This window comes from Macrotis lagotis, chromosome 7 (assembly GCF_037893015.1).
Source record: "Macrotis lagotis isolate mMagLag1 chromosome 7, bilby.v1.9.chrom.fasta, whole genome shotgun sequence".
In the NCBI taxonomy this organism is placed as follows: domain Eukaryota; kingdom Metazoa; phylum Chordata; class Mammalia; order Peramelemorphia; family Peramelidae; genus Macrotis; species Macrotis lagotis.
This window is the reverse complement of record NC_133664.1, coordinates 26,654,609-26,666,944: the sequence shown is the minus strand read 5'-3', so window position 1 is coordinate 26,666,944 and position 12,336 is coordinate 26,654,609. Positions and strand designations below refer to the sequence as shown.

General features: G+C 36.8%; 1 pseudogene; it reads right to left on the bottom strand.

Moving 5' to 3' along the window:
- LOC141494009 (serine/threonine-protein kinase Nek10-like) overlaps positions 1–12,336 on the bottom strand; it is a 244,377-nt pseudogene that overhangs the window by 150,018 nt on the left and 82,023 nt on the right.

Sequence of the window (12,336 nt, the reverse complement as noted above, 5' to 3'; positions counted from 1 at the left end):
CAGAAACTAACTTCTCTCACAATCTCCTCTTCTTCCTTGGATGACATGAGTAAATATGAATTACATAGAAATTCTCCTGAAAGTGAGATTGAGGATCAATATCATTTATTTATTTTCTAAAATAATATTAATGGGGGCGGCTAGGTGGCATAGTGGATAAAGCACCGACCCTGGAGTCAGGAGTACCTGGGTTCAATCTGGTCTCAGTCACTTAATAATTACCTAGCTGTGTGGCCTTGGGCAAGCCACTTAACCCCATTTGCCTTGCAAAAAACTAAAATAATATTAATGGAATTTTTACTATATCCAGGGGAATTATAGATAAATCATAAGATAAAATGGGATACATCCTCTATTCTTAAACTGAAAAAAATAAAGTTAATTTCTAGGGAGGGAGAAATTCCTGGGAGAGAGATAGAGAGCAAACACAGTGAAAAAGACTTTCAAAAGTCTTTTCCAATTCTTATTGTTGTCATGCCTAACAGACTTAGCAGAGCTCAGAGATACTAGGAATGTTTCTAAAATAAAACGTTTTGCCTATTTAAAAAAATTCAATTCAGCCTCTATAAGTAAATTCAGTCTTCATTGTTTTGTTAAGCTAAATATAAGGGAAAATGCTTGTTTCTTTTATTGATTACGATAAGGAAAAAATAGGCCCATTTTTAATTACTCACTGACTTCCCATCCACTCCACAGCAGCACTGTCAAAGAAAACTGATACCGCCACTCAGTGTTTCTAAACTTAATTAGCAGCCAGGGGAATAATTCTGCCTTATGGCAAATACTACACACTGCTCACTGATCCCTATGATGTATTTCACATCATCTATTTTTTTATCCTCGATTGACGATGAAACCTACTCAGTTGCATACATTACTTAAATTGTTAAGTCTGTAATTTGTCCTTATTTCTGGAGCATAGTATAAGATAACACAAAATAAAATGACTTAAGTGAAGGGAGCTGGATGTGTGGCTAAATCTTGATGATTTTATAAAATGACAAAAAGTCTGTTCCTGGGAGACTCGCTCCTTGTAAGGGTCCTGGCCAATTTGGTCAACAATTCATCATAGATTTACCTCAGAAATGACAGTGAATAGAAAGCATGCTCTGGTAAAGTGTCCTGTTATAGTGGAGTCAACCTTCTAAGAACATTGCACTTTGCTTTCCTCTAAGGAAGTCAATTAATCCATCACTGTGTCAATAGACGTCTTTAATAATTCCAATTCAAGTCTTCATTTTCTCACCAACAATGAGATTCCATTATAGTCTTTGACTCTGACTCTCTCTCTCTCTCTCTCTCTCTCTCTCTCTCTCTCTCTCTCTCCCTCCACACACACACACACACACACACACACACACACACGTTTAATATTCTATATTTCTTTTGATTCATCTGATTATGTCAACCTTTTAAGTAACAACGCCAGTCAAACCTCTTGATCCAGCAATACCACTATTAGGTCTGTATCACAAAGAGATCATAAAAATGAAGAAAGGATCCATATATACAAAAACATTGTAGCAGCTCTTTTGGTTTGACAGAGACCTGGAAATTGAGGAGATACTCATTAATTGGAAAATGGTGGAACAAAATTGTGGCCTATGAATGTGATTCATATTGTGGTATATGAATGTGGTATATGAATTGTTCTGTAAGAAATCATGAGTGGGGTCAGAGCCAAGATGACAGCAGGAGAAGAGGCTCTCTTAGGTGCTTTCTCTCAAAACCCATTAAATAAGAACTCTAACTAAATTTTCTAGAGGCAGAACCCACAGAGGGATACAGTGAGGCAATTCTCCTGTCCAAAGTAACCTGAAAAATAGTGGAAAGTCTCTGCTGCACAAGATTACAGAGGTGTCCCACAGAGAAAAGGAACTTCAGCCACCTGGAGGCAGCCACAGGGTGCCTGCAGTGGGGGGCAGTTTCCTGAAATACACCCCAGGGAGCACCAGGCACAACTTGGAATATCTGCTAGGGGGACCTCTGCCATAGCAAGCACGTGAAGCCCAGCCCTCAGGGCACTCAACTCAAAAGCTCAGGAAGCACGCCAAAACCAGCCACAGACTGGGGAAATGAGTAAACAGAGAAAAAAGAGGAATACCACTGAAAAATACATTGTCTATGATCCCAAGAATATCAAAATATGCACAAGTTCATGCATCTAAAGACTGCAAGAAAAACGGAAATTGAGCTCAGGCTATGAAAGAGCTCAAAAAATATTTTGAAAATCAAGTGAGGAAGATAGAAGAAAAATTGGGAAAAGAAATGAGAGAGATTCAGGAAAAACATGAAAAAGAATTCAGCAGCTTAGTCAAGGAGATCCAAAAAATGCTAAAGAAAATAACATGTTAAAAACCAGCATAGTCAGATGGATAAAACAGTTCAAAAAGTTATTGAGGTGAAGAATGCTTTAAAAAGCAGAATTGGCAAGATGGAAAAAGAAATAAAAAAGCTCTCTGAGGAAAACAAATCTTTCATATGTAGAATGAAACTAAAGGAAGCTCTTGACTTTACAAGAATTCAAGACACAATACTTCAAAACCAAAAGAATTAAAAATTAGAAGAAAATGTTAAACATCTCATTGAATAAACAACAGATATGTAATTCAGGAAAGATAATTTAAAAATTATTGGGATACCTGAAAGTCATGATCAGGAAAAGAACCTTGACATCATTTTAAAATAATTCCTAAAGGAAAATTGCCCACACATCCTAGAAGCAGAGGGCAAAATAGAAATTGAGAGAATCCACCGATCTCCCCCAGAAAGAGATCCAAAAAAAACCCAACCCCCCCCCCCCAGGAATATTATAGCCAAGTTCCAGAGCTCCCAAATGAAAGAGAAAATATTACAAGCAGCCAGAAGGACACAATTCAGTTATTGTGAAACTACAGTCAGGATCACACAGAACTTAGCAGCAACTATATTAAAGGCTCATAGGACTTGGAATATAATATTCTGGAAGGCAAAAGAGTTCAGAATGCAATTGAGAGTCAACTACCCAGAAAAACTGAATGTCTTCTTCCAAGGAAAAAGATGGACTTTCAATGAAGCAGGGGAATTTCAAATGTTCCTGTTAAAATTGTCACAGCTGAACAGAAGGTTTGATCTTCAAATACAAGACTCAGATGAAGCATAGAGAGTGAAAGAGAAGGATAAAATATGAGGGATTTAATGATGATGAACTACATGTATTCCTGCATATAAACATGATACTGATAATACTCATGAGAAACCTCTCATTTAATATGGCATGTAGAAGGAGCTTTTATAGATGAAATACAGGAGAGAGCTCAATTTGAAGATATAATATATTGTAAAAATGGAGTCAATGGCTAAAAGGGAATGTAATGGGAATAAGAAAAAGGAGAGGTGGAATAGGCTAAGCTATTTCATATAATAAGATTTTTTTTATTACACTGAGCTATTGCAATGATATGGAAGGGGGAAGGCAAGGGGGGAATGAGGGAGCCTTCGCTCTCATCAGAGGTGGCTAGGAGAGGAAACAGCATATATATATATATATATATATATATATATATATATATATATACACATACACACACACATACTCAATGGGGTATAGACATCTAGAGTAAGAATTAGAGAAGGGGGACAGGGGGAAGGGGGAGATGTGAGTGTTGGAGGAAAGGGTGGACCATGGGGGAGAATGGTCAAGATATAACACATTTTCTTTTTTTACTTCTTGCAAGAGGCTGGGATTGAATGGTCTGTCCAGAATCACAGGGCTGGGTGGTTGCTGGGCCTTGGTGGTGGTATGTGGGCTTGGGACCTCTTGGCCTCTGGGCCAGTGATATGTCTGCTGCACCACTCAGCTATCTTACAGCACATTTAAGAAGAGGGCCAGAGTGAAAGGAGAGAGAAATTATAGTAAATGGTAGTAGGGAAGAACAAATGGAGGGAGTTGCAATCAACAATGGCAACAATGAAATATTTGGAAGTTAGCTTTTGTGATGACTTATCATAAAGAATGTGATCCACCTGCAACAGAGCTGAAGGTATTGGAACACAGACGGAAGCACATTATTATTATTATTATTATTATTATTATTAATATTATTATTATCATTATTATTATTATTATTATGGAGTTGCAGGGCAAATGGGGTTGGGTGTCTGAGGCCGTATTTGGACCGGAGTGCTCCTGGCTCCAGGGCGGTGCTCCATCTGCTGCACCAACTGGCTGCCCCTACTATTATTTTTAATTTCATTTTAATTTTAATTTTTTTCTCTTTATTGTTCATAAGCATCTATATTTTGGGGGGATGGGGCATTATGTTTACTCTTGAACAAGAATATTTTAGTACTGCCTACAAAATCATTTATTCAAAAATAAAAATAAATAAATAAATAGATTAAAAAAAAGAAATCATGAGTGGGAGGATTCTAGAAGAGTCTGGGAAGACTTCCATGAACTGATGCTGAGTGAAGGGAGCAGAATCAGAACATTGGACACAGTAACACAAACATTATGTGATGATCATCTGTGATATACTATGTTATTCTCAGCAACATAGGGATGGCATCAAAGACAATTTCAAAAGATTTCTGATGAAAATGCCATCCACATCCATAGAAAGAATTATGGAGTCTGAATACAGACCAAAGTGTACTATTTTCACTTTTAAATTTCTTTTTCGTGCTTTTCTTCACTGTGCGTTTTCTACCCTTTTTTCCTGATTCTTTTTTCATAACAAGATTACTATGAAAATTTATTTAACATGTTTGTACATGATTAAACTAACTAAATCAGATTGCTTGCTATCCTGGAGAGTTGGGAGGGAATGGAAGAAGGGAGAAAATTGTGGAACTCAAAATCATACAAAATACTTTACATCTAATTGAAAAAATAAAATGCTTCTAACTGAAAGAAAGTAATAATGCCATCCAGAAACATCTTATTTTGATCACTTTGAATAGGAATCTTTATTCTAAAATATAGCTAACAGGTCTTGACAACCTAAAATGACCTCAGTAAGTCACAGCAGCATTTTGGGTTTTCCTTCCATGGGTCAGCTCAACTAGATGGAGTGAAGACCAGAATCAGAAGATGGTTGTCCAATAAATAGGTAGTACATTATTTTTAGTCACAAAAAAAGCAAAAAGTGGAAAAATTGCAAAGAACAGACTTCCTTCCCATGTGATTTCAGCAGTGATGGTGCAGTGTCAGAAAAGGGTCCAGCAGAGGTTGTTAAGAATAACACAGTTCTTCATTGTACACCCTAACAGCAACATTGGGGCGGTGGTAAACCTTAATGTACTTGTTCATTCCATCAGTGGAACAATCAGGCTCAATTTGGGGGTACAGATAGTATTGAGAGAAAGAATTATAGCGTTTGAACAAAGACCAAAGACTATTGCCTTCAATTTAGGGAAAAAAAGTTATCTTATTATGTAATTTTGCTATCTCTTATATTTTGTTTCTTCCTTAAGGATATGATTTCTCTCTCATCACATTCAACTTAGAGCAATGCATACCACGGAAACAATGTAAAGACTAACAGACTGTCTTGTGTGGGGGTAGGGGGAGGGAAGCAAGATTAGGGGGGGGGAAATTGTAAAAATCTAAACAAATAGTCTTTCTTTAAAAAAATAATAACAGTTCTTAACCTAAAACATTCATGGCAAAGCTGGCATTCTTCATGTCTGATCTTTCTCCAATAACCCTGATACATCATGGAAAGGAATGAACCCACATCCATAATTACATTCTTCCTCTAAATGAAACCAAGACAAAAGTTGCCACAAAATTAAGAGATGGCTTAAGGTCATTCCCACAGGGAAACCTAAAGAAGTTGGCAGAGTTGGCTTCACTCTCAGCTCTGGTCAAAGATAACAAAAAACCAATAGCATCATGTCATTTCATCCAGTCTTTTGATGCTCATGAACATTTTTGCTCCTCTACAGACCTCTGATGCAGAGGATGCAGCTCAATGAGTTGAGAGTTTCCAATAAAATGACAGAATACAATGTTTACTCCCTGAGCTAGTGAACAATGTGGCCTGGTAGATAGAAGGCTGAGTCTGGAATCAGGAGGCCCTCGGTTCACATCTGAAACGCATCAGCTGTGTGCCCCTGAGCAAGTCACTTCACTTCTTCTTGCTTTGGTTCCCTCATCCGTAAAATAGAGGTAACCTGCAGGGTGGCTGTGAAGACAGCAATTGTAACTTCCTGAGCACAATTAGCCAGCACCTGTCCCATAGGAATGTTAAGAATTATTAGCATTATCACTGTTATAATTATTGTTAGTATTTCTGCTCTCTCAATTAGTCTCCTGGCTGGGACACTGGATAGGCCATCTCAGCTCTGTCTCCTCAGCTTCCTCACCTGTCAATTGAAGGTAAGAGAAGCACCTCTCTCTAGGGGCTGTTGGAAGGATCCGATGTGCTAATATTTTTAAATAGCACCACGCATCTGAAAGTGCTATGGAAACAGCAACTATTCTCCATCTAGCTCCAAAAACAGGCAACTGTTGAGCAGCATGCATTAGAGTAGAAACAAACTATGCCAAACTGACACAATTTCATTTGTTAATCAAATTATTAGAACAGTAGATTGGGGAATAGCCAGTAAATAATGATTCTGGATTTCAGGAAGCATCTGGTAAGATTACTTGGGATATGCTTTTGAAAAGGATGGCAAATTGTTGGCTATACCACAGGGGTATTGATGGATTCAGAATTGGTTGACTTTTGAGTTTAACACAGTTACATTGCCTAGAGGGGGGGGGGTCTAAGAATCAATGAGGAGGGCTCAAACTCTCAGTGCATTGCCATGGTACACTGTCTTTGATGCCAATGACTTGGATAAAGGCATAGGCAATATTTATCTAATATTTATCAAATTTACATGAAGAGGAGAAGTAAATCTAACATTGTGGGTGATAGATTGTGTACCCAAAATACTCTCTCAAAAAGGCTACTATAGTCTGACCAATGTGAAGAGGTGAAGCTCCATAGGGCTTAACTAAGAATTATGGAAACATCGCAAATGTAAGACATAGTTGGAAAACACTCTATTACATGACAACCATCTACTACTGAACTTTGTTAAACTACCAACTATTTCCATCAGTAGTGTGATAAACACTGGAAACAGGATTCTGGTCTTCAAAGTCCACAAAGTGGCAGCACCAAATCTCATAGGGTTCACTGTGCCAGAGGACATACTGTAGATGCCAGGGAAAGAAGGAAACTGCCCTAAGAAGATCAGTGGAAAGTGGAAAGAATTAGGGGAAGATAAAACTTGGTTGGAAGCTGAAGGGACAGCCAAATTCAGGAACTGACTTCAAGGAGTTAAAGAATGATCATATGGACAAAGTAACAGACTTGTTTTATATGCTGGGAGAAGAAATGGGACCCATGAGTGGCTCAGAGACAAAGTTTAATATTAGGAAACCTCCCGTCTGATTAAAATGTAATTGTCTGCCTCATGGAAAAATGATAATACTACAAGTAGCAGAAGTGTGCTCATCACTAGAAAATTTTAAGGGACAGCTGAGTGACCATTTGGGAGTAGTCTGCTGATGGTGTCTGTGAATTGCTCAAGACTTAAGTATCATTGAGGGGCTGTCCAGCTCTGTAGTTCTTTGACTATATTAACTATAGAGTCAATAAATTCTAATAAGACTCTGAGAAGACCCAATACAAGTCAGTATAGACTTGGATACCAGGTGACTTCAATGTGAAGGTGAGCATAAGGAAGAAAATACAGTGAAGGATCAAAGAATGAACATGGTCCAAAGGTTCATTTACTACTCAGAAGACTCCAAATTGATTATCATTAATATTTTCTACAAGAAGAGTCAGAATTCGGCAGTTAGGTGGTGCAGTGGTTAGAGCACCAGCCCTGGAATCAGGAGGAACTGAGCTCAAATTTGGCCTCAGAAACTTAATAGTTTCCTAGTTGTGTGACCATGGGCCAGTCATTTAACCCCATTGTCTTACAAAAAGCAAAAAGAAGCATTAGAACCCATAGGGAGCCCTGCAGCCCATCTTGCACACGCACACACACACACACACACACACACACACACACACAAATAAAACATGTTTAGAAGAAATAGTGGGGTGCCACCAAATGATTATACAAATGTTAAAATCAGAACCAAATTAAAAGAAATAATAAAGACTTTGTATGTTATTATATGAAGTCCTAACTGACTTATGGATGCTGTGATTTTGAAAAATGGGGAATGAATAAATTCAAAGACACTGAATCTGATTATGACATTTTCTTATAATAGAATTTTAAGGGATATAAAGCATTTGCTACCATGAAAAGGGTAAATGAGAAGAGGATTCATTTAAATCAGCAAATACTTGATCTCCTTGGCAAAAAGATATTGACAACAGCTAAAACTACCAACACTTTATAAAATAAATTTATTTGCAAACCATGAAATAGAAAGATGGAGGATTACAATCAGCATAATTTCATAAAATTGTAGACTAAAAACAAAAATTGACAAATTGGCATGAAATTCACCAAATTAAACTACCCCAAAAAGCGGTTACAGCTCAAACTTGAAAAATAAATTGACATGAAATGAAAACGACCGCCAGCATTTCTACAATTATTCTCCTCTTAAGTGGTAGTAACGAAATAACAATATTCTATCCTTCTTTACAATGTACTTTGTGAAAGAGTGACAACAAGACTTAATAAGTAATATTTGGAAAGGTTTCTTGATGGCAATGAATAAATATAGAACAAATTCAGGAGAGAAGTGGCACAATTTTGAAGGCATTCAAGGATCAGTTTCGAAGATATCTCAGAGGGAAAGAATCACAAATAGCTTTTGAAGGCAGCAACTGAAAAGATACCAGTAATGACCAACCCATCTTTTTAAAAAATATATGAAAATTCTCCCATGAAAGTTCAGTAAAAATATAAGATAAAAGTCTGAGTATGACAGAGGCAAGTTTTTCCAAATTATTTTCTAAGGCAGACTACATCTTTAAAGTCACACAACTGATTGCAATTGCTATATGTGGTGTTTATAGTTTCACAAAACTATTGCTTCAACACATTCAAATACTGTATTAAAAGCTATCTTCAAGCATATATTCAAATTCTATGTTAAGTGTGACCACCAAGGCAATATTGCTCTATAATCTTCTGGGTATAAAAAAAAACGTAAATGAAACCAAGTGTCATGGAATTTGTCCTGTTGTAGAATCCAAACATGAATATTCCTTATTGATGACAAAGTTTTCCATATGTTTCTTTTCACAGAATTTTGAAAATTGTTCTAAATCCTGAAAAAGATTTCAACAGTTAGTTGAAAACCTAAGCAGGTACAGTGAGAAAACAAAGTGATGGGATAAAAAAAGTATTGTCCATATTATGACCTGCAGCTAGGTAGGATCCCAGATGAATTAATCAAGATCTTTTTCTCTATTTCTCGCATTGTCTCTATCTCTGACTTAATCTCAATCTCTCTTGCTCTCTCTCATTCTCTACCTCTCTCACTCTCTCTACCACACTGAAAGACAGTGAGTACAACCCAACTGGAAAATTATATATCCTTATTAATAACCCCAACTAGCTTCCAATTTGTAAAAATGGGTATAAGTATGTGTATAAAAATACTAAATATTTAAGTGTGTATATATAAGTGAATATATATATATATATATATATTTTATATGCACACTATGACTATGTTTACATAAATACGTTTGTTATACACGTTTAAATATATATTATACACTATTTATATATATGCAAACACTATGAATATTTTACATATATACAAACAATGCACATATATATACTCCTGTTCATCTGTATGTATGTATGTATATATATTTATATACACATATGTATATGTATATGTATATGTATATGTATATGTATATGTATATGTATATGTATGTGTATGTGTATGTGTATATGTATATGTATAGTGCCTTTCTGGACTCCCTCAATCTTTCCCAGGTGAGCATTGAAGGGATGGGAAACAAGGAAAACAAGTTCTCTCTTTGTACATCAATGTCTCCATTTATTTGCCGGAATACAAGTGCTTAAATATCCTTCCCAGTCCCTAATCCACTGCCACTCCCATGGCACTTAGTAAAATAAGGTTCTGGTGCTCAAGGACACCAGGTGATGAAGATTTACAGCACTCCCACACACAACAGTTCCTAACATACCCCCTTCTTGTCTTTTTTTGAAACAAAATTATTACATAATGAATGCCACAAAAGTTGTAAACAAAAGTTTGAAAATAGTATAAACAACTGTCCATTTAAACAATAGTAAAAGCAACTAAGCATCCAAGACAATTAACATGAGTTGTTAAATTTTACAAAATAATAGTACAAATGTCTCTTTTCCAAAAGAAATCAGTAGATTAAATATATGGTTCAATATTCCCAATTTCCTTGAAATACAATTTAACCCAATATAATTTCCAAACACACACACATAGATACAGGCACAAATAACAGAAGTAACTCTCGTAACACATTTGCCAAGCTGAGACTGATACCCTGGCCAGTACTGGATCTCAGAATATAGAAACATTTTCCCAGCTCTCCAGGTCAGTAAAGAGATGGAAAATATCCTATAGATGTTTAAATACTCATATACACACATCACACACCAAAATATTAGCCATAAACACAGGCTTAATTCGAAAGACAAAATCTAAATTTCCCAATCCCAGAAAAAAGTCTTCTTCCCCTTTTCTCTTAACTAACTGAACCACAAAGCTTCCTAATCAACAGCCTATTGCCCAACCTCCCCCCCTCCTCCCTAAACCAGGAAGAAGGCATAGGGGTCCCTTGATTTCTAAAATAAGCTTTTTGAGATATAGATTTGAGTTTCACAGTTCCAAAAAGAAAGATTTCCCTTCTCCCTCCGCCTTCCCTCTGCAGAAGGTGGGAAAGGCAGCAAATGAGAGAGAGAGGATTTGCAATTACTTGAGCTGTTGACAGTGCAATTTGGAGTTGTTGAATTTTCTGAACAGTAATCAACATTATTACAAATTGTCCAATCGCGTCTGACATTTTTGCTCTCAACAGCAGAAGTGCAGTTAGTGTTCAATCCACACCCCTCTGCTGCTGGAGCAAAGGCAGAGACACACCAGGCTGTAGGATGGAAAGTGAAACTTGCTGTGGCTTCTGGAGTGAAATTTGTTATAGGCATCAGGGTCTGCGTCAAAGTCAGGGTCTTCAGCAGCAACGAGAAGTCTCTAAGGTTGCCAGTAGGATTAAGGGTTTTGATCGCACTTAACATTCATAGCGCAGTCAGGACAGAAACTGTGACCAAAAAGAACAGCAAGCTGGTCCTCTGTGTCCTATTCATGGTGCTGGTACAGACAGGCTGCTACTGAGGAAGAAGCTCTGTCTCCTAGCACTGCCTCAGAGATTCCACTTCCCACTGACTCCTCAATGCTGAATATTATTTGTCTTCTCACTTTAGCTTCACTTAATGCTAACTTACTTTTGCTGATTCCTTAATGCTGAATATGTGATTGCCTTCTCACTTTTGCTTTACACCTATTTGTTGCAACTTAAAATTAGTCCCTGGTAAAATCAACCTGTTACTTCTCCAGAGTCCTCTGCTCTAGGATGTTTCCTGGTGGTTGCTTGTATCTGCTGGTCCTTATCCTGGACTTCACTCAGATAATTCTGCCTTCTTATCCCTGTACAGGTACCATATATTGAGTCCCTTTTCAGACTTGCTTATCCTTCCCCAAGTGAGCATTGGAGGGGTGGGAGACAAAGAAGACAAGTTCGCCCTTTGAACACCAAGGTCTCCATTTATTGAACCAAATACCAATGCTTAAATATCCTTCCCAGGCCCTATTCCAACCTCACTCCATTCGCACTTAGTAAAATAAGGTTCTGGTGCTCAAAGACACCAGGTGATGAAGATTCACAGCACTCCCACAAACAACAGTTCCTAACACACACATATATGTGTGTACATAATGATATATATATATATATATATATATATATATATATATATGTTTGTGTGTGTATACGTATATATACATACATGCATGCATAGATATGCTTCATAACAAACCATATACACATCTATAGTATTAAATAATATGTATAAAATGCATACTAATATATGCACAGAACTAAGAATATATTCACACACACAGTACTAGTCTTTACACAGAGCATACACATACATGGCTACAGGTATAGGAATCCAAAATATCTACACATACACAGAATGCTATACATATATATATACCACACACACATATTACATATATATATATATATATATATATATATACACATATCATGGGATAAATACACATATATAAAAGTCCATGCATGT